The 23,096-nt window shown below is 40.1% G+C and overlaps 1 protein-coding gene across 4 annotated transcripts in view; it reads right to left on the reverse strand.

The window, feature by feature from the left end:
• STAG1 (stromal antigen 1) overlaps positions 1 to 3,034 on the reverse strand; it is a 387,806-nt gene extending 384,772 nt beyond the window's left edge. For all 4 annotated transcript variants that reach the window (XM_045856709.1, XM_045856706.1, XM_045856708.1 and 1 more), the window contains exon 1: positions 2,825 to 3,034. The gene's annotated coding sequence lies outside the window, so the exon portion shown is untranslated. The remainder of the gene's footprint in view (positions 1 to 2,824) is intronic.
• Positions 3,035 to 23,096: the final 20,062 nt, after the last annotated feature.

The following is a 23,096-nucleotide window of genomic DNA, read 5'->3' on the forward strand; positions in this document are numbered from 1 at the left end:
ATCTTGGATATATAAGATATAACTCTTGTGACTGTTAGATACAAAACAGATTTCTGCATTTATATTTAAAATCCCTAATTGGCTGAGTTCACAAAAAAGGAGATTATCCTGGATGGGCTTGACCTAATCAGATAAGCTTTTAAAGAGGTTTTAAAGGGGAGTCTAGAGGTGTGAGACAGAGGAAGTCAGAGACTGGTCCAGCTTGCCTAGAGGAAAGCAAATAGCCATGTTGTAACTGCCTGTTTGGACAAGTAGTAAGGAACTGAGAATGCTACCTGACCAAGAGCTGGCAAAAAAGTCTTCAGTCATACAGCCACAAGGAAATTAATTCTGCCAACAAGTAGTGAGCTTGGAAGAAGACCTTAAGCCTCAAACGAGAATTGCAGCCACAGCTCACATCTTGATTTCAGCCTGGTGAGATGCTGACCTGAGAGCCTGGTTTTAAAAAGTATCCAGATTTCTGACATACAGAAACCGTAAGATAATAAAGAGGTGTTGTTTAAGCTGCTAAATGTATGGTACTTTGCTACACATTAAAAAAAACTAATACACTCCCTCAACAAAGGACAAAGCAGCAAAGAAAATAAAGGGCAGGGGGGACCTTTTATCTTTTTCCCCAGAGTGTATTATACCTTCTCAAAGCACTACAGATCCACAATCAAGGAAAAAAGATTAAAACTGTATAAAATGCCCTGGCTGGCAGAGCTCAGTGGATTGAGCGTGGGCTGCGAACCAAAGCATCGCAGGTTCAATTCCCAGTCAGGGCACATGCCTGGGTTGCAGGCCACAGCCCCCAGCAACCACACATTGGTGTGTGTGTGTGTGTGTGTGTGTCTCTCTTTCTCCCTCCCTTCCCTCTCTAAAAATAAATGAATAAAATCTTTTTAAAAATCTGTATAAAATTTTAAAGTTTTAGCAATTAAAAGAGGCTTTTTCACACACATCTTGTAAACAACTACAGTATTATTATCTTCATTTTAGTGATGAGGAAAATAAAGCTCAAGAGTGACGTCCCAAAGATCAAAAACCTAGGGAATGTTTAAAGTAATTTCAGTCCTGTGCTCACCCCTACACTACAGGTCCCTTAAAGCACCCCCACAAAAAAGGCCGTTCAAATAAACAATAATTGTATTACTGTCTTCAAAGAAAGCAATCCTAGTAACAATTTTCCATATTTCACATCTAAATATCCCTTATTTTGTCAAAACAACAAAGCTAAACAGAAATTTCCATTCAAAAGTAGTTGGTTGTAAAAATAACCACTGGTATACCACTTAAATAAATGTAAAATACATTTTGAAAATGTAGCAAACACCTGTGGGTGTACTAGAACTTTAGATAGCCAACATTTTGTGTTGTAAGTAGTCTCAAAAATCACAAGCAAGTAAACAACCTTTCCGGATCTTTCAACATTCCATCCTTTGGACAAACTTTTGGATCTGAATTCTTCATACATTATCAAAATGATAAAGTGACACAATATATCATAAAATAAACAAGTTGTTTTTATTTTTTTAACTGTTGCGTATATTTCCCTAAGTGCTTCAGCATCAGAATTTGCAATTTTTCTTGAAAACCCACACACAAAACTAAAAGGTGGAGTTACATTCAAATTTCACTTAAGCTGCAAATCAACTTTCTTGATGCCAATTCAACTGCTTTAACAAACACTAACTTTATTTGCTAAGATACAAAATACAGTCCTTCGTGGTACAACCACAAAAAGGAATAAACTGTACCGTCTTAACACCAACGTTAACAGCAAATAATTTGCTATAGTAACATACAAACAGAAACACAAAACAGCATGGTTGAGTCCATAAGCTCCCAAAACCATCCCATGACTTAGACTGCCGGGGCACGATTCTCTGCAATGTGAAGAGAACAGACAACATTTCACACGTGGAGAAAAGGGGTGAGGTGACGATCTTAAAACCTGAAAATTTCTCAGGCCCTACGGAATACAAGCAGCTCCCAGTTCAGAACCCCAAGCCAAGGCCCAGGTCCAACTGTAAGCACTCCAATTTCCTAGCTGTTCACCCTGCTCCCTCCCCGAGAAAAGAGGTAAAACAACTTTTATTGGTCTCATCGCCCCGAGGGTTGGCAAATAGCAGGGCAGTGCTCCGGGCTGGACACGTTTCACAAGAAGGCCCCCGTCGGGGGCGGGGAAGGCAGATAGCGGGAAGCTAGGCTTCGACGCCCCCTTTCCCATGGTCGCCAGCTCCCAGCCCCGCCCCACCCCAACAAGAAAAAGCCTGAGCCGGCCAACAAGCAGAGCGACCCCCAGGCCCCTCCACTGAGGCGAGCTCGTTGTCTGTCATGTGACGACGCTGCCGCTGAAACACCGCAAAAAGGCAGGGCGGCGAGGGCGTTCGCACAAGCCCTCCAGGTCCCGGCCCTGCCTGGCGCGGGCAAGTCCCGAAGTCCGGACGTGGGGGAGGGCGGAGGGCGGGCTTGGCGACGGGCCCGAGCGCGCCACAAAGGCTTCCGCGCCCGCCGCCGTAGTGCTCGAGCGGGCGGGGGCACAATTTTCGGGGCCCGCGGGATGGGTGACGAGCGACGAGGGCTCCGAGGTGCCCGCCGCGCCCACAGCCGCCGCCCCCGCGCGCCCGGACGGTCAGTGACCGCCGCACCGCGCACAGGCCCGCGCGGCCTCCCTCCCCCGCGCGGAGCCCGCGCCGGGCCCGCCCGCCCGCTCCCAGCTCGCGCTCTCTCGCTCTCTCCCGGCCTCCATTTTGGATCGGCGTCTCCAGCCCCCGCGCTACTGCCGCCGCATTCCCCCTATTTCCCGCCCCCCGCCGCTATCGCCGCCGCCCGTACTCACCTCAGCTGCCCATCCGGGCGCCGCCGGCCGTCGACCTAGTTTCCCCCCAAAAGTCTCCGGTGTGTTATTCCCGATGTGGGGGGGTTGTTACGGGGTGGTCGCCGGGGGTTCGGGAGCGGGGGCCGCGCCTTCAACGGAGCTGCAATCCTAACCCGCCATCTGGTGGCATTTTCCACACGCCAATGGCGCCGCTGCAGACTTGGGTCCAGACCGCCCTCTGCTGGCCGCGGTGCACACTGCCTCGCTGACGGGACGGGCCTACCCGGAAAGGGGAGGGAGCTGAGGCGCGAGCTGGGGTCCAAGACGGGGACGCGCGTAAAAGCGTTCTAGTGAGGGTTACGCGCACGCGCACCAGCTGGGCGGGAAACGTAGCCTCTGCGTGTCGACCCCGCCCCTGCACGGAGTGCTACCGCAGCTCAGCCAATCGCAAGGAGCTGATACCGCTGGATGAAGGCGTTTTGAACGGCCGTGGGACTGCCTGAGGCGGGCGGAAAGACGGCCACGGTGGCGCCTGCGCGCCTAGCTGGAGCTGGGTTGCTGACCGCCATTTTTGGAACTTTACCTAGACGAGGAGAGAAACATGGCCCCCACTGCAGCCCCTTCGCCAAGGCTCCTGCTCAGGTCCCGGGAGTGGCGTTTTCTTGCTGCCCCCACCCCCGCGTGGGACGCGCTCTGCGGAATTGGCAGGGAGTGGCGGCGCAAAACTCTGCGTCCACCTCTCCTTTTTAACTAGGACCTTTCATTGTTTTAGCAATTTATTGTTAACTGTTGACGAAGCGGTTTACCGGGCGAGGTAACTATTTGGGGCCGTCTTCGCCGCTCATCTACACGCTAGAGTGCCCGCCCCAGGCCGATCGATTGGCGTTGTCCCTGACTCTGTAAAGCAGATCCTCTTCGTGGTGCCGGCTTTGCATAAGGCGGCAGCATTGGCCAGTTAGTGGAAAAGGAATGCCGCTAGACTAGAAATATACAGCCTCAGCTTTTGAGTTATATTTGTCCTCCCACGTTTTAGGATTGCTCTCAGTGGCTCTGAAATGGATGTGCCTAGCCTTATACCCGCCAAAAGGGAAATAATTGACTAACGTGAAATCAAAGCCAAAATACGCCGTTGAACATGACCTCTTCACTACTCTTCACACCTGCCTCACCGTGGCCTTAGCCGTGGCCCCTACCTTTCACTGGCTCACAACTTTGCAATACAAATCTAGTCTTTTATTTCCCAGGTCATCAACTTCATTTATGACTAAAATTGTATAGTAATGACTAGAATCACTCAACTCTGTTACAGTCTTCAGGGCCAATCTCTAATAGGCTTCCCCAATTTCTGGTTTGTCTCCCAGGGGTCACAAGGTGTGTGGCTTTTCACTGGAGAAAGGCACAACTTACATGGTCGGGTATGAATTCCAGACTGAATTCCCACTTAAAATTATTTGTTTACTAATCTCTGGTTGCGTCATTCGCCAAGACTATCTAAATTTCATTGTTCAAGGTGCCAGTCCCAATTTATACCAATAGATAACTTCACCTGGTTTCTTGGGATCAAAGCTATGGGATTCCCATTCTGCTTTGATATTATCTCCATATTAAAATATCTGTAGACATACCCTATTTTTATCTCAAAAATCCTCATCAAATTAATCCATTCTCCCCTTCTCTCCAACACCAGTCTTTCTCCCCAGACTGCATATGCCAACCTTCCTTCCCACTTCCTTCTTCCACCATTTCATGAGGTCTTACATAGATAGCTTCAATATCTTCTTATCTGCTGGCTTCTTCCAATTTTTATACAGTTTCCATTCTTTAAAACTTCAGTGCTACTACTCCCTCTAGTCGCTGTACTGTTAACTGTAAACCAAAGTTTTATAATGTAATAAAGGATAAAAAAAGCATTTATTTGACCAAAAAGGAGCAGCCACCCAGGACATACAGATTCAGGCAGCAGTCTAAATTGTGTTCCACCAAAGGGGTGACCACATTTTATAGCAAAATTTCCCACCCAAGTTCTCAGGTCTGTTTTATGTAAATGAGGAGGTCATCCAAATTGCCCATTTCTGTTGGACAGGGCACATCTCCGCCCATTAAGAGGAAACCAGGGTTTCCCTGTAGTTGTTGACATCTGCTAGCTAGCATGAGCAGGCAGGCAGGGCAAAGTGCAGGAAACCAAGAATTCTTTCCAAATTTCTTAGTACCCAGAGGATGTGAGAAACCTGTCACCACATGATCACTATGATCTTACTATTTATAAAATTTGGGCCCTCAGTTAACCATAGGAAGTCCATCTCAGCAGATAAGTTCCTTCTTGGGGTTCACATCAAATGAATATTCTTGGGGTCCACACCTTTTCTCAAGATTTACCCCTTCATTTCCACCTTATTCTTTAGCTTTTATCAATGACTCCATGACAGCACATTGAAATTACACTTTCAAGTTACCTGAGTTCTAATTTCCAACTGTTTTCTCATTCTTCATTTTCTTGGCACACCCTATACCTATTCCCCCTACCCCTTGAAACCCCATTTCTCTTTCTTTTAAGACAATTTCTAAAACAACCTACCGGGTTTATTGGTCTTCTGATTCCTTTGCTAGCTCCTCCACTTTATTCCATCCAGTAATTCAACTCCTAGTTCTCTGTTCTGTACTACATTACATTCTTTCTCTTCAAGTCTCCCAAAATTGCTGTCTGTTCCTGATTATTCCATAACTAAGATTTCTCATGATCAGCTTACTTGCCAGAAAACTCCAGCTCAAAGTTTAACATACAACACAATGCATCTTTCTTATTCAGATTTCCTAATTTCTCTTAGTAGCATTACAATTTCAGCAAGTGTAACAATTAAGAACATGGACTCTGGAACCAGGCTACTCTGGAAAGCTTTGTGATTTGGGACAAATCTCTTTGTGCCTCAATTTCCTTAACTATAAGATGGCCATAAAATAGCACCTTTCTCACATAGAAATGTCATTGATATTATTACATTGTTTTTATCTTGCTAAGAAATTTTTTAGTAATTTAAATTATATTTTATTGATTATGTTATTAGAGTCGTCCTATTTTTTCCTCCCCTTTATTCCCCTTTGCCCTTCACCCCCCTCCCACCAGCATTCCCCTTCTTAGTTCAGGTTCATGGGTTTTTACATGCAAGTTCTTTGGCTTCTCCATTTCCTATACTATTCTTAACCGCCCCCTGTCTATTTTGTACCTACCAATTATGCTTCTTATTACCCATACCTTTTCCCCTATTCTCCCCCTTCCCCCACCCCACTGATAACCCTCCATGCCGTCTCCATTTTTATGATTATGTTTCTGTTCTAGTTGTTTGCTTGGTTTGTTTTTGTTTTTGTTTTTAGGTTTGCTTGTTGATAGTTGTGAGTTTGTTATCATTTTACTGTTTATATTTTTTATCTTCTTTTTGTTAGTTAAGTCCCTTTAACATTTCCTATAATAAGGGCTTGGTGATGATGAACTCTAACTCCTCTATCTTATCTGGGAAGTTCTTTATCTACTCTTCCATTCTAAATGTTAGCTTTGCTGGATAGAGTAATCTTGGATGTAGGTCCTTGCCTTTCACAACTTTGAATATTTCTTTCCAGCCCCTTCTTGCTTGTAAGGTTTCTTTTGAGAAATCAGCTGATAACCTTATGGGAACTCCTTTGTAGGTACCTGTCTCCTTTTCTCTTGTTGCTTTTAAGATTCTCTCCTTATCTTTAATAATAGGTAATTTAATTATGATGTGCCTTGGTGTGTGCTTCCTTGGGTCCAACTTCCTTGGTACTCTCTGAGCTTCCTGGACTTCCTGGAAGTCTATTTCCTTTGCCAGATGGGGGAAGTTCTCCTTTGTTATTTGGTCAAATAAGTTTTCAATTTTTTGCTCTCCCTTGTTTCCTTCTGGCACCACTATGATTCAGATGTTGGAGCATTTAAAGTTGTCCCAGAGGTTCCTAAGCCTCTCCTCATTTTTTTTCAATTCTTGTGTCTTCACTCTGTTCTGCTTGCATGTTTATCTCTTCGTTCTGATTTGAGTCCTGTTTTCCTTCCCTTCACTGTTGGTTCTCTATATATTTTTCTTTATTTCACTTTGCGTAGCCTTCACTTTTTCCTCTAGTTTGTGACTGTACTCAACCATTCTGTGAGCATGCTGATTACCAGTTTTTGAACTGTGCATCTGATAGGTTGGCTTATCTCTTTGTCACTTAGTTCGTTTTCTGGAGTTTTGATCTGTTCTTTCATTTGGGCCATATTTTTTGTCTTGGCGCACCTGTTACATTATAAGGAGTGGAGCCTTAGGTATTTGCCAGGGCAGGGCAACCCACTTTGCTGCTGAACAGGCCACTTTGTCATGGTGCTGAATATGAGGATAGGTTAGACAGGAAACAATGCTGTTTGCTCAGCTGTCAGACCACTTTCAGTCACTTCCTCTGCTACCCACAAGCAAATTGGGCCCTTCTGTTGCTGATTCCCAGGTGGGTATGTTTGTGTACATTCTAGGACCCCATGGGTCTCTCCTGCAAACTCTCCTGTGAGGCTGGGTGTTTCTCCTGCCACCACAACCCCCACAGGTTTTTACCACCAGAGGTTTTGAGGCTTTAGTTTCCCACACTGGAACCCTAGGTGTGTGGTCTGTCTCACTCTCCAGTTGTTCCTCCCAGTTCACCCACACACAAATTTGGGACCACCAGCTGCTGCCTCACCTGCCTGGTCTGCCTTGTCACGCATTCTCTGCCCCAGATGCCCATCTCCACCCCTCCTACCAGTCTAGATGCATGCTTCTTCTTTAACTCCTTGGTTGCGGGACTTCCATACAGTTCGATTTTCTGGCAGTTCTGGTTGTTTTTGTTTTTTACATTTGTTGTCCTTTGGGTTGTGTTAGGAGACTAAGTTTATCTACCTATGCCTCCATCTTGGCCAGAAGGTCTCAAGTTTTTTAATAATTTTTTTAAAAATACCTAAAAACATGGGTAGTCAACATTCTGAGTTTATGGAAACCTAAAATTTTCTTCATTTTGATCTCTCTCTTGACTAGTGTTTGTAAATAATTACCTAGACCATTACTCTCTAAATTGTAGGGCCAGACTGACTCTTTTTCTTCAAAAAGCCCAGGTCCTATCATATTCTCATTCAAATGCCTTGCTTTTTTTCTGCTCTATCCTTGTTTAAGCCCTTCCCTCCCCACCAATTCCCATTGCCTTACACCAGAACAATTATAATAGCCTTCTAAAAAATAATTATCTTTCATTCCCTTCCCTTTAAAAAATGTGTAAAAGCCCTGCCTGGTGTGGCTCAGTTGGTTGGGCATCCTCTCCCAAAGCAAAGGTCACTGGTCTGATTCCACATCAACGCATGTACCTAGGTTGCAGTTCCAGCCCCGGTCACGGCCTGTATGATAGGCAACAGATTGATGTTTCTCTCCCTCTCTTTCTTCCTCCCTTCCCCTCTCTCTAAAAATTAATAAAATCTAAAAGTAAATAAATATTTTAAAATCATAATAAATAAAGAATTAAAAATGCACAAAAATGTTATGTGGGTCATATGATTTACAAAATATAATTTAAAATACTTAATGACATTTAAGAAATGCTTTGATCTTTCTTCAATTTCAATTTTATTACAAATTTCACATTAATTGGTCTAGTCAGAATAATCATAAACATAAGCAAAAGGCAGATATATTCAATCTTTAGCTACCTGGTAAGATAAAGTAATAGGTTCCATAATGTGTTGACTTTGTTATAAAATTACACATTTCCCAGGAGCCTCTGCTTCCATGAAAGTTTAAATCAAGGTTCCAAAGTTCTCGGCAAAGATTTCAACACCATAATTTTCATATAAGTTTTGAGTCATATGTGTGAACAAAACATCAAAAAGAATATTTGGAACTAGTGTGGATAAGAGCTAATGGTTCTTAAATATTATTTAGGTTATAAAGTATCAATAGAACAACTACTTGCTTACTTGAACGTTCTTGGCATTGGAATTTCTCCCTCATTGCTCATTTCAAATTATCTAAAATGGGACTTGGCCTACCTTGAGGATTCATCCTAGATAGGCTAGATTTCTAAAGAAGACACGTGCTCATTAGACTTCTATTTCAATCTTTTAGCCAACCTGGTCCAAAACTAAATATTTAACATTACAAATTTTAGAATTGCATTAAAAAACTATATTAATGTAAATGTAATATAAATACATTCCAGATAAATGATTAATCAGTAATATAAATAACACTGCTTTTTAACACAGCTAATTTGTGACTATTTTGATAGAAGAACTCCTTTAAAAATTTGGCTCAACTTCATGTCTTTTTTCTTTATGGATACTTTTTCCATGAAGAAGATTTCTAAGTTATTACATGGACCTTAGAGTTCTGCTTAATAATATCTAGTCAACTTGTTTTCATGATAATAATGGTATTCCTTTAACAGAAAGCTTTTTTAAATGATTTTTTTTACAGTTTTTTAGGTTCACAACAAAATTGAGAGGAAGGTACCAAGGTTTCCCCATTACCAACATCACTCGCCAGATTCATACATTTGTTACCAAGGGGGAACCTATATTGACACATCATAATCACCCCAAGTTCATACCCTAGGGTTCACTCTTGGTGTCATACATTCTATGGCTTTGGACAAATGTATAATTACATATGTCCATCATTATAATATCATTCTAGTATTTTCATTGCCCTAAAGATCCTCCGTGTTCTGTGTCTTCATTTCCCCTCTTCCTCATCCCTGGCTAGCATTTGTCTTTTTACGCTCTCCATAGTTTTTCCTGTTGTAGAATGTCATATGGTTGAAATTATATAGTACGTAGTGTTTTCAGATTGGCTTCTTTTATTTAGTAATATGCATTTAAGCTTCTTCCATGTCTTTTTGTGGCTTGATAGCTTATTTCTTTTTAGTGCTGAATAATAATTCATTGTCCAGTTGTGCTACAGTTTATTTATCCATTCCCCCATTGAGGAACATCTTGGTTGCTTCCAAGTTTTGGCAACTGTGAATAAAGCTGCTATAAATATTCCTATGCAGGATTTTTATGTGGACATAAGTTTTCAACCCCTTTGGGTAAATACCAAGCAGTGTGATTGCTGGATCATATGCAAAGAGTATGATTACTTTTGTAAGAAACTAAAATTGTGTTCCAAAGCGGCTTGTACTATTTTGTATTCCCACAATGTAAAAAATTCATTTTGCTCCACATCCTCACAGCATTTGGTGTTGTCAGTGTTCCATATTTCTGGTCATTCTAATAGGTCTATGGTGGTATCTTACTGTTGTTATACTTTGCATTTTCCTGATTACATATGATGTAGAGCATCTTTTCATACACTTATTTCCCATCTGTATACCTTCTTTGGTGAGATGTCTATTAAGGTATTTAGCCCATTTTTTTATTTGGGTTGTTTGTTTTGTTACTGTTCAGTTTTAAGGGTTCTTTCTATTTTGGATAATAGTCTTTTATTAAATATCTTTTGCAAATACATTCTTCTAGTCTGTGGCTTATCTTCTGATTCTCTTGACATTGTGTTTTGCAGGGCACAAATTTTTAGTAAGGGCCAGTTTATCAATTATTTCTTTCATGAATTGTGTCTTTGGTGGTGTATCTAAAAGGTATCACCATATCCAAGGTCATTTAGATATTTCCCCTGTGTCTAGACGTTTTATAGGTTTGCATTTTATGTTTAGGTCTATAATCTTTTGAGTTTATTTTTGTGAAGAATGTAAGATCTTTACCTAGAATCTTTTTTTTTTTGATGTGGATATCCAATTGTTGCAGTACTATTTGTTGAAGAGACTGTCTTTATTCCATTGTGTGGCTTTTGCTCCTTTTTCTAAAATCACTTGACTATATTTATGGGAGTCTATTTCTGGGCTCTTAGTTATGTTCCATTTATCTATTTGCCTGTTCTTTTGCCAATATTACAATGTTTTGATTACTGTAGCTTAATGGTAAATCTTGAAGTCAGGTAGCATCAGTCCTCCAATTTTGTTCTTTTTTTTTTTCAGTATTGTGCTAGGTCTTTTGCCTCTCCATATAAATTTTAGAATCAGTTGATATTGATTTAGATTTTGATTTGTATGGCATTGAATCTATAATCGATTTGGGAAGAACTGACATTTTAATGATACTGAATCTTTCTACTCATTAACATGGAATATCTATTTATTTAGTTTCTCTGATTGCATTCATCAGAGTTTTGTAGCTTTTGTCATGTAGATGCTGTAAGAAAGACTTTTCATAGTAACACTTCATTAATTATTCTTCCCTTCCTACCACTTTTACAGAGTTCCAAGTGCAGCTACTGGATATTTAGGTCAAAGAGAGGTCTTCTGATTATGCTTCCTAACTCTTCATTATCTCTACCTCCACAAACCTGTAAAACAGTATGTTAGGGATCATGACCACTGTCCATGGAGAATGACCATTCTCCATGCATTTAGTATTCTTCCTTTGCTCTTTTCACTTGATTACAGGACATTTGCTGCTAGACCTTTGAAAAAATGAGAAATGGTTTTCCCTTCTTTTCTACTCTTGCAATTAAGGTGTGCTGCCAACTGGTGGCAGTAATGTGCCATGGTGTCCTACCTCAGGTTAAACCAGGATTTTTTTTTTTCTGTTTCTTTTTACAATAACACAAAAAAACACAATTTCTTCTAAACATGACTAATGAATTCTGTCCTGAAATTGATAATAAGAGAAGGCCAGAATACCTCCCTTTTCACAGTCAGTAACCTGGTTACAGACAAAACCCTATTCCCAAAAAGTGGAGGGCCAGTACTACTTAGACACTTAAAAGATGTATCAGCCCTGGCTGGTGTGGCTCAGTGGATTGAGTTCCAGCCTGAGAACTGAAGTCTAGGGCGCATACCAGGGTTGTGGGTTAGGTCCCCAGTAGTGGGTGTGCGTGAGGCAACCACACATTGATGTTTCTCTCCCTCTCTTTCTCCCTCCCTTACCCTCTCTAAAAATAAATAAAATCTTAAAAAATAATTTTAAAAAAAGAGAATCAGGATCAAATGGATTATCTTCCCTTATTGTAAATTGCCCACATATTCATGCCTCATATTTGACCCACAAGCTTTTTTTAAAAATTCTCACCCAAGGATATGTTTTTTTTATTGATTTTAGAGAGAAGGGAGAGAGAGAGAGAGAGAGAAAAAAAAACATCTTTCAGTTGCCTCCTGTACGCACCCCAACCGAGGATCAAACCCTCAGTCTTTTGGTGTATGGAGCAACAGTCCAGACAACTGAACCACCCTGCGAGGACACAAGCTTTTGGAATGGCTTGATTTTTCCTGGAGTTTCAAATTGCTTTATCCTCCCCTTTGTATTTTACCTACTTTGTTATATCAGGTATTTCCATTTTTTATATTATTTTACAGAGGTTCTCTCTTTCTTCTGTCTTGGGCAATTGTCCCTAATAAAAGTCTGGCCATCTGCTTCCACTTAGCCTATTTGTTCTTTAACTCTTCCACAGAACTGAGAACTTCCCTTTACTCAGCTCCAAGGTTGGAGCCACTCTTTTCTAGAATCCGTGTCTAATTTCTTGTTTTTTCTTGTTTTCTTTTTTTTTCTGGAGAACATTTTTGTTGACTATTATGAAAGAGGTGGAAGTAAACTTTAAGTTTTTTAATATTTGCAAACATCTTCATTTGTCTGGCTTGGTTAACTGAATTTACTTCCAGAACTCTCAAGGCATTGTCTAGTGTATTCTAGTATTCCGTTATATTGATAAATTTGATAGAAGGGTGGTCTTATTCTTAATAAATGTTTTCTTTTTAAGTATATTTTATTGATTGTGCTGTTACAGTTGTCCCAATTATTTTTCCTTTTGCCCCTCCTCTGCCCAGTACCCCTCTTGCCTCCATTAACACCTCCTTAGTTCATGTCCATGGGTGTCCATTTCCTATACTATTTTTAACATCCTCCTGTCTATTTTGTGCCTACCAATTATGCTTCTTGATCCCTGCACCATTTTCCCCATTCTCCCCCAGCCCCCTCCCAGCTGATAACCCTCCAAATGATCCCCATACCTATGATTCTATTTCTGTTCTGGTGATTTCTTTTTGTTTTTGTTTTTAGGTTCAGTTGTTGATGGTTGTGAGTTTATTGTCATTTTAATGCTCATAGTTTTGATCTTCTTCTTATTCTTTAATGAGTCCTTTTAACAATTCATGTAATAATGGCTTGGTGATGATGAATTCCTTTAGCTTTACCTTGCCTTCTAAGCACTTTATCTGCCCTTCCATTCTAAATGATAGCTTTGCTGGATAGAGTAATCTTGGATATAGGTCATGACCTTTCATGACTTTGAATACTTCTTTTCAGCCCTTCTTGCCTGCAAAGTTTCTTTTGAGAAATCAGCTAACAGTCTTATGGGAACTCCTTTGTAGGTAACTCTCTGCTTTTCTCTCAGTGCTTGTAAGATGCACTCTTTATTCTTTAACCCTTAGCACTTTAATTATGATGTGTCTTGGTGTGGTTCTCTTTGGGTCCAAGGTTGAGTCCAAATTGGTTGGGACTCTCTGTGTTTCCTGAACTTGAATGTCTATTTCCTTTGCCAAATGAGGGAAGTTTTCTTTCATTATTTTTTCAAATAGATTTCCAATTCCTTGCTTTTTCTCTTCTCCTTCTAGCACCCCTATGAGGAGAATGTTGGACCTCTTGAAGTTGTCCTAGAGGCTGTTTATGCTACCCTCATTTTTTGGATTCTTTTTTCTTCTTGTTGTTCTGAAGGGTTGTTTTTTGCTTCCTCATGTTCCAAATCATTGATTTTCTTCTTGGCTTCATCCATTCTACTGTTGTTTCCCTGTAAATTGTTCTTTATTTCAATTAGTGAATCCTTCGCTTCTGACTAGGTCTTCTTTATGCTACTGAGGACTCTGCATCTGATAGATTGCTTGTCTCCATTTTGTTGAACTCTTTTTCTGGAGTTTCAATCTGTTCTTTCATTAGGGCCATGTTTCTTTGTCTCCTCATTTTGGCAGCCTCCCTGTATTTGTTTCTATGTATTTGGTAGAGCTGGCTTGACTCTGTGTCTTGATAGTGTGACCTAATATAGTAGGTGTCCTGTAGGGCCCAGTGGCACAGCCTCCTCAATCACCCAAACTGGTATTCAAGATGCACCCTTCATGTAGGCTGAGTACACCCTCATCTTGTAGTTAAGTCTTGGTTGCTGTTGGCAAGTCAATGGGAGGGATTTACCCAGGCCAGTCAACTGCAAGGATTGGCTGTGACCACGGACCACTAACCTCTGCCCTCTGTGGAGGATCAACTTCCCAGGAGCAGGGCAGAAGTATTCTGAAGTGGTCTGTAGCTGTCAGCTGAGTGTGCTGGCTCTGGGGTTTCCTGGGTGGTACAGACCAAGCCTCCACCTATGTTTTTCCCAGGGCACCTGTCCTGAGCTATAATGCCCAATCTGAATAGGCTACTACTTGTGCTGGACTTGGAGATTCCCATACAAAGCCAACCTGTGAATCTAGACTGGCTGCTGGTAGTGCCTAGACTGGAGCTCACTGAGGCCAACTATTGCTAGTTTGATAGGATTTAGGAAGTTGTGGTACATGAGCCAAGACCAGTCATTCATATGGAAAAGTAGCTGGGGTGGGCCCACAAGTTGGGTGGGGTGGAGTCTCTGGGGGTCTCCAAGACAGGTCAGAGTGTTAAAGGCTAAACAGTGTTAGCCAGGTTGATGGAGTCTCAAACATGGCACCAACTTGCCAGCTCCATGGCTCTATGGGAGGAGAGCTCAGAAAAGGGACAATGACCTCTGATCACCCTGATGCCAGGCACTTCAGCCTCTCCCAGTATGCCACTGGTGCCCTTCAAGCTGCCACCCTAGCTCTAGAGCTCAGAGGGAGTGAGTCTGAGTAGGTAAGTCTATGTGTGGGTTCTTTAAGAGAAATTGTTTGGGGTTTAAGCAGTTTCTTCCACCAACTTATTTGCCACTGGTTTTTGCAGCTAGAAGTTGTGGGGACTTACCTTCCTGGTACTGGAACCCTGGGCTGGGGGCCTGTTCTAGGGCTGGGACTCCTTGCTCCCAAGATATCCCTCCCAAATTGTTATCCACCACACAGGGGTAAGAGACCAGCCTGTTCTACAACTGTGCCCCTTCTACCAGTCTCAATGGATGTGGTTTTTTTAATTCCATAGTTGTCAGTCTTCCATTCAATTCTATTTCTGATGGTTCTGAGTGATGGTTGTTCTATACTTTCATTGTAATTTTGATGTGGCTGTGCGAAGAGACGAGCCATGTCTGCCTACAATGCCATCTTAACTGGAACTTAAAGCTGGTTTCTTAATTCTTTTATCATTAGATGCTTTCACATGTTTAATTTACTTTATTAGCTATAAATCACCTCTGGATTAAAATATTTTATGGAAACACATTTAAATTACTTCCCATTATCTTTTACTGCATTTCTTATCAAGTTGTTCTAAGAAAGAACTTTCAATTTGAATATTACATGCATGTGACCAATTTAAAAAGTAAAAAGTTACTTGCTTATTCGTTTTTCCTAGCATCTTAGTTTTCCTCCCCAGAGAAAACCACTGTTACTCATTTCTAGAAGCTTTTAGACTTTTTCTTTAATTTTAGTGGATCGCATTTCTAGATATAAGAATAACAAGTGAACAGGTTCAGAATTGCAGATTTTTCTTTCTGAATCAATGTAAGCAATTAATGAATAAATATCTTCTGTCAATGACAGGTAAATATGCATTGAGCACCCACTGGTTTATATGGTAAATACTTCATGTTGTTTTATTTTTTGTTATTGTTGTTACAGCTTTATTTAGATGTGATTGACATATAATGAACTGCACATATTTAAAGTGCATGGTTTGATGAGCTGTGACATTTATATAAATCCATGGAACCATCACCACAATCAAGATAATAAATATGTCCATTAGCTCCAAAAGTTGCTTCATAGCCCTTTCAAATCCATTCTATCTGCCTTTATTTATGTAATCCCTAGGCAACCACTGATCTGCTTTCTGTCCACTGGTCTGCTTTCTGCCACTAAAGGTTAATTGAATTTTCTAGAATTTATATAAATGGAACAATACATTATACTCTCTTTTTTTGTCTTATTTCTTCACTCAGCTTAATTATTTTGAAATTCAACCATGTTGTTGTATATATCAATCCTTCATTTCTTTTTAGTGCTGCTGTAGTATTCCATTGTATGATTATACTAAATTTATCCATTTACCTCTTGGAAATTTTGTACATAGTTTTTGTCTTATAGTAAAGCTGCTAAGAACATTTAGACAATGTGATTATGTTTCACTAGATTTCTAGACTATGGTCTTTGGTCTTTAAGTAGACTTAAAAGGCTGTGTCTATAGAGACAGGGCCAAAAATTCAAATGCCTGCAGGAGCCAGATAGATAACATAAATAAGTAAGGAAAGGGAGGAAGTTCATTATAATAAAAGCAACAGTTTAAACCTTATGATGAATGACAAACTGACAGCTGGCTTCCATGCTGGGAGGGGTGGATATTATGACCAACAGGAGAGTTCCTACCCAGTGTAAAGCAGGCAGCTGCTTCTCAGAACCAGCTGGGTTTTGCCATGCTGTCCAGTGTTACCAGGTTTTTTTGCTTTTTTCTTCTTTTCCAGAAGGGCAATCACAAATCCAGATTTTATTCGAAGTTTCTTGATTTCCTTTTTTTAATATTTAAAATAATACTATTATCTTCCCTTCCAAATATGGAAACAAATGAAAAATAAGATTCAGGAATCAGGAAGAAATAAAAATACTGACTCAAGTAAAAATCATGGCATTTGTTTAACTGGGTACTGAATATATGTTCATTCATTGTATTATTCTCTCTCATTTTGGACATGTTTGAAGTTTTCATAATAAATACAGTTTAAAAAATTAATTTGGATAAAGCCAATTAGAGAAAGAGGTTACATTTGGCAAATAGGCTTGCTAATGGTTCGCTCACCTCAGTCCACAGGTGAATACATTACCTAGTCATAGGCAAAACTGAAGAACCTCAGGTCTTCTCATGGGATTCAGGTCTGCCCTGTAAGCTCGTAATATTGAAGGGCAGAGAATTTGTTGAATCCTACTAACAAGCCACGGAGTAAAGACAGCAGAGTTTAGAAAGGGTGGGAGAGAGAAAAACAGAAAGCCCAGAACCTTTCAAGCTTGAATCCTTTTCCTATTCTCATCTATCAGAGAAATCATTCCTACTTCCCTTGGGAGACAGAGAGATACTGTGAAGTTCTCACTCTTTTTCTTCACGAGGAATGAAAAATTTTTTCCCTTCTATGAAAACAAAAGGAGTGAGAGATTTAAATACTTCACCCCTGTGGTGGACATTGTGATATGCTGCTCAGATCCTACTACATTAAGGACTTGTTCTAGGTACAGAGTATGCTATTGGCAGTCTTTGATACCTTCAGGATTGCTACATTTGCAAAAAGCTACATTGCTGAGGTTAGGCCCCAGCCCAGGGTGTCCCACATTTAATTACTGAACAAAGTTGGGGTATAAGAGTCTGACCATCTTAGCCAACTTGGAACAATTCTGAAGGTCAATTTTATACCCCAAGCCCCCTTTTGGGCCTGCATACAGCTTAATTTCTTCCTCTGCCAATCCTGCTTCCTCTTCTTCCCTTTCACAAGTGTTAACCTCAAGGGCACGCCTTAATAAATATTCTACCTGTTAAATTCTATCTCACAGTCTGCTTCCCAGAGACCCAACATGTGACGGTTGGTGCCAGGAGTGAAGTCTGAGTCAGCAAGCACTAAAATGAGCTTTTAGAGCCTGATGATTAGCTGCTCACCTACATTGAGACCTGAATCACAAGTTTACAGTTTAGTTGTTAAAATTTTCTTGGATGGTGGGGGATGGGCTGGGATGGGAGTAAAAGGCAGAAAACTGTACTTGAACAATTAAAAGAAAAAAATTGTTCTTAGATAGTGAATCAGATTGATACACCAGTGGAAGTGTATGTATTAAGTAATATGATATATCAGGTATTTAAGAAATATGGGTAAAATAGTAACTATAAGGACAATGAAATTGGATGATGCTATAGGCTGAATTGTGTTCTCCCCTAAGTTTATATGTTTAAGTTTTGACCCTCAATGTGGTCGTACTTGGAGATTAGACTTTTAGGAGGTAATTAAGGTTAAATGAAGTCACATAAGTATCATCCTTATCTAATAGGATTGGTAGTCTTATAAAAAAAAGGAACCTATCCCTCTCTCTTCCCCTATCTCTCCTCTTCTCCCTCTCCCTCTCCCCATGAAGGAAAGGCCCTGTGAGGACATAGTGAGAGGGCAACTGTCCACAAACCAGGATGTGATCCCTTATTGGGAACCGAACCAGCAAATAGAAACTTTGATCCCATACTTCCTAGAACTGTGAGAAATAAATTTCTATTGTTTAAACAACACAGGTAATGGTATTTGGTTATGGCAGCTCGAGCTCATACTGGTGACGAACTGGAAAAAGATAATGAAAAGCTGAGAGTGATTAATCACTCATTGAAAGCAGGATACAAAGTAGCTCTCGTGTCCTACAAATGGGAGACTAGAGTAATCTAAAGAATAAACTCTGTCAGAGCAGCTAAACTCCAAAGATTAAAATTTTAACCAAGACAGGTATACTAAACCCAGATCAGTCCCCTGGTTGGGAAAGAATAAGATTTGATATATTAGATAAGGATGTTTCCCAAAGTGGTCCACCCTTCCCTATTAAGACCTATTCTTTCCCCATTGTTCAGGGATGATGCAGAGAACTCTTCCCATCAAGGCAACAAGTGATCTCCCTCTGAAGATTTGTTTCAACCCTGGCTGGTGTGGCTGAGTGGATTGAGTGTCAGTGTGTGAAGTAAGGGGTCAATGCTTCTAATTCCCAGTCAGGGTACATGCCTGCGTTACAGCCCTGGTCCCCAGAAGGGGGCACATGAGAGGCAACCACACATGAATGTTTCTCTCCCTCTATTTCTCCCTCCTTTCCCTTCTAAAAATAAATAAATAAAATCTTTTAAAAAAATGATTTGCTTTCAGGTTGTCTCCTGTCTAGTAGCCCTGAACTGATATTAAGTTCCAATGTGCTGGATATGATAATGGAGGAAAGAAACTATGAATATACCCCAAAAGAGCTTCAATATCTAGCTAGCATGAACTGAGAGAGCGTGTGTAGAATTGAATTTTGAGGGTGCTTGATGAAAAGGAAGGGAACATAAGAACAAATAAGGGAGAACTTAGATTTAGGATCACTCTCCTTTTACTCAGGATTTAACATCATAGTAAGAATCTCAGGAGACAGTGTAAATTGGCTACTTGGATGGTTCCTAGAAGCATGGAAAAAGTAATTGCCCATACTAAATGAGGTTAAAATTCCATAATTTCTGTGGCAGACAGTGGGAGAAAGAATTTAAAGGATCAGGGAATTTGTTTTGCTGGAGACCATATACCACGTAAAGATGGAAAGCTCACCAGCTAATTAGTTTACATAAGACCAGGAGGTGACACCGTTATGTCAAGGATATAAGAAATAAACTGTTGTGAAGGGCACCAATCTCCTTAAGTGACTCAGTGGTGACTTTCTATAAAACTATCCAAGGTCCAGGTCACAGTGGGCCCAATGTTAGCCATCCTCAGTTCTCAAATATATAATCAGACTAGATATACTTCATAGTTGGCATAGTCACCACATTGGGTCTTTGGCCTATGAAGTAACAACTATCATAATGGGGAAAGTCAACAGGAAGACTCTGAAACTGGTCCCTCCCCTAGCTTAGACATAAATTTTACAAAACAGTATTTCTAGGGAAAATAGTGGGAATTAGGGCCCCTTTAAAGATCTAAAGGTTGCAGGAATGGTGATGATCCCCATCATGCCTTAATTATTCACCAGTGTGGTCCCTGAAAAATAAGACTGATTTCTGAAGAAAGATACAAGATGCGGTGTCTTTGGTAGGTCAGTGTAACATAGGTATGTGGTATGCAACCATTAACCTGGCAAATGTATTCTTTTCCATCTCAGAAAGGAGAATGAAAAACAGTTCTCATTTACATGTAATGGATAACAATATACATTTACAATTCTGTCCCAGGGTTGTGTTAATTCTCCAATACTTAGTTACAACATAATTGTCAAGAACCATGAAAGGTCTGAGATTTTACCCTATTTGTAAGCTGACAAGTAGTCTGCCACTTCTATGGATGCTGGCAGAAGGCATGAAACTCCTGGTTCAGAGTCAGAAGACTTCATTGCTCATACTACAGCAAGCAGCATGAGGCTTATATTTACATTGGTTTCCCTTGTTATTCAAGTACCATGAGGAAGATGTGGAGTGGTCTAGATAAACACTGTACATGCAGTAGGTTTGCATCATAGCTGAGGTACTCTGAGTTTAGAGAACACAAAACTTATATCAAACAATCTACCCAGACTTTTCCCCAGAGGGAGACATTACTTTTATTTTACTGGACAGTAAACAAAGCTCTCTTTAGTTCTGTAAAGATAAAACATATCTATCTTCTAAGGCTGTTCACTATACAAACGTCCTTGGAATGATAGTTCAGAGCAAAAGCTTTTGGTGTCTGTTCACAAGATGTGCAGAAACACGAGAGTTCAGAAAATTGTCTCCCAACTCTGAGCTCTACAGGATTGAGGGTACTGATCTTCAAAGGGAAAACACATTTACCAGGGGAACATAGAAAGAGTTTTGCTGAGCTACAAACTATGGCTGTGAACCTAAGCTATTTGTGCTATTTGAGTCCAGAGACCAGCAGGCCAAAAGAGGAGTCAACATTCAGGTACAGTTTAGATAGTGGAGGCATGGAAGAATATGTTTGGCGTTCATGTTATCCAATTGGACAACTTTTGGTGCATGTCCAAAGTGTGTCCAGCTTTGACAATACATGATCAAGAGTAGCAATGTCAGCCCAAGAATAATAAGGTGACCAGGATGAGGGTCTGGGTCATGCTATCAGGTAAGCCCCTGAGACCAGCAGAGTTGATAGCTGAGGATAAGGGGAATCTAGAATGGATAGTGGAATAAGGAGACAATGTGTATCAGGCATAGCCCCTGAGACTTGCTGCAGGGGTTGTAGTTTATTCTATTAACCTTCCTTTTAAAGGTTTCCCATAGGAAAAGTTGCCACTCTAATCATGGTGTTGCTGCTCCCAGAACAAATATGAAAAGATTATCTGAATAGAGCAAGAAGTAGACTATAGTGATCACTGTAATATTTTGCCCAGATCTCTCTTTAACAAAGTATTGTTATCCCAACTTCTAGGAAGGCTATTAAGTCCTTCAAGGGTTACTTCAGCTGCAGAAAGGCATGCCCCTGCCCATGATAGTCCATAGCCAGTAACTAATTAGTGTTAGGGTATAAAAAGCCCTGGCCTTCTCAGTCTACTTTGGTATACCGCTGAGGGGCCATTCCATCACCGGAACTCCTCATGAGGTCAGCCGAGGCTCTCACTGGACTTACATGCCAATTTAACTTCTCTCTCTATTAAATGCAGCATCTTTCCCCTCCTTTCCACATATATTGATACCAAGGCGACACATTAGTAAATATCCTGCCTGTTATAATTTATTTCAGAGTCTGCTTCTCAGAGAACCCAATCTGTCATAGGCATTTATAGCATATCTTTATAATAGACTACTATGTACCTATTAAAAAGATACTGTATCTCTGTATTATATGTTAGGTTGGAGGGAAACATTAAGTTAAATAAAATCAGGTTAATATGCATATACTTGGGAAAAATCAGGATGCATACATTAGTGTTAATGGTAAGTATCTCTGGATAGTGATTTTTATTTCCCTTTTTATAACTTTCCTGTATTTTTTGAATTTGTATATTTAGTATATATTAATGTTATAATGAAAAAATTTAACAAAACTTTTCATTTTGGAAAATCAACTTGATAGTAAACAGAGAATCTCTTCCATACCTGGGACATAAATTGGTATAGACATTCTAGAAAATAATACACACACACACACACACACACACACACACACACATAAAGAAACTTAATTCCCAGTAATTCTACTCTAAGAAAAAATTTAAATAGAATTAAATAAATTAATGAAATTAAATATATACAAAGATATTTATCATAGGTTTACTTATTTTGTCAAAAAGAAAAAGAAAAACAACATAAATGATGCCCACATATACACAAGTATGTGTGTATACATTTTTATAGCCATTCAAAATTCTTTATTTTCAAAGAATATTCATTGACATGAAAAATATCACAATAAGATAATAGTAAATGGTAGAAATTAATACAAGTTCTACATATAGGTTGATACCAATTTTGACATTATCTTGGGGATTGTTTCTTATCGGTATATATGCATGGCTACGTATATATCCACACACATACATATACTCACACTAAAGGAAAAGACTGGGAGAAATATATCAAAATGTTAACTATGGCTTTTTCCACATATTAGAATTGCAGGTCCCTTTAAAAATACTTTACCTCTTCTAATTAAAAAATAATATACATGCACATTGTTATAAAAAAGAGCATTACATTGCAAAGGATATATGCAAGAGATACAAAACCTTCCTTACATTCCAAACCCCCAGATCCATCCCCAGCAGAACCATTTTTACATTTTTTAAAAAAGATTTTATTTATTTATTTTTAGAGAGGATAGGGAGGGAGATAGAGAGAGAAAGAGAGAAACATCAATGTGCGGTTGCTAGGGGTCATGGCCTGCAACCCAGGCATGTACCCTGACTGGGAGTCAAACCTGCAACACTTCGGTTCACAGCCTGCGCTCAATCCACTGAGCTATGCCAGCCAGGGCTCATTTTTACATATTTTTTACACCAGAACATTTATTGCCTGACTAATCATTGAAATCCTTAAGATAAACTGGATAACTGCAACAGTTGCCCTCTTGGGTTAAGGTATTGTTCCTTTATAGTATCTATGCCAGAGTCGGCAGTATTCAATTTTTAGATGTTTTGTCATTTAGCCCTGGCACTCCAGTTATACTTCCTCTTTCTCTTGGCAGGTAGCCACACTTGCCACAAGTGAACTTCTGAAGGTTGTAGGCCTTTGCACCACAGCGGTGGCACAGCATGTGCATCTTGCTGTGGCACTTTCCAAATGATGATGTCCCCTTCGTCATCTTGCTTCTGCAGCCAAGACCAAAGAGAGCCATTTTTACAGATTTTTAATGTCTGATTTCAGAAATATTATGCTCATATTAGCATAAAGGTATATAATATCCCTTTTACACTTTTTAAATTTTTT

Source organism: Phyllostomus hastatus, unplaced genomic scaffold (assembly GCF_019186645.2).
Source record: "Phyllostomus hastatus isolate PE091 unplaced genomic scaffold, TTU_PhHast_1.1 phas_scaffold_129, whole genome shotgun sequence".
Classification (NCBI taxonomy): Eukaryota; Metazoa; Chordata; class Mammalia; order Chiroptera; family Phyllostomidae; genus Phyllostomus; species Phyllostomus hastatus.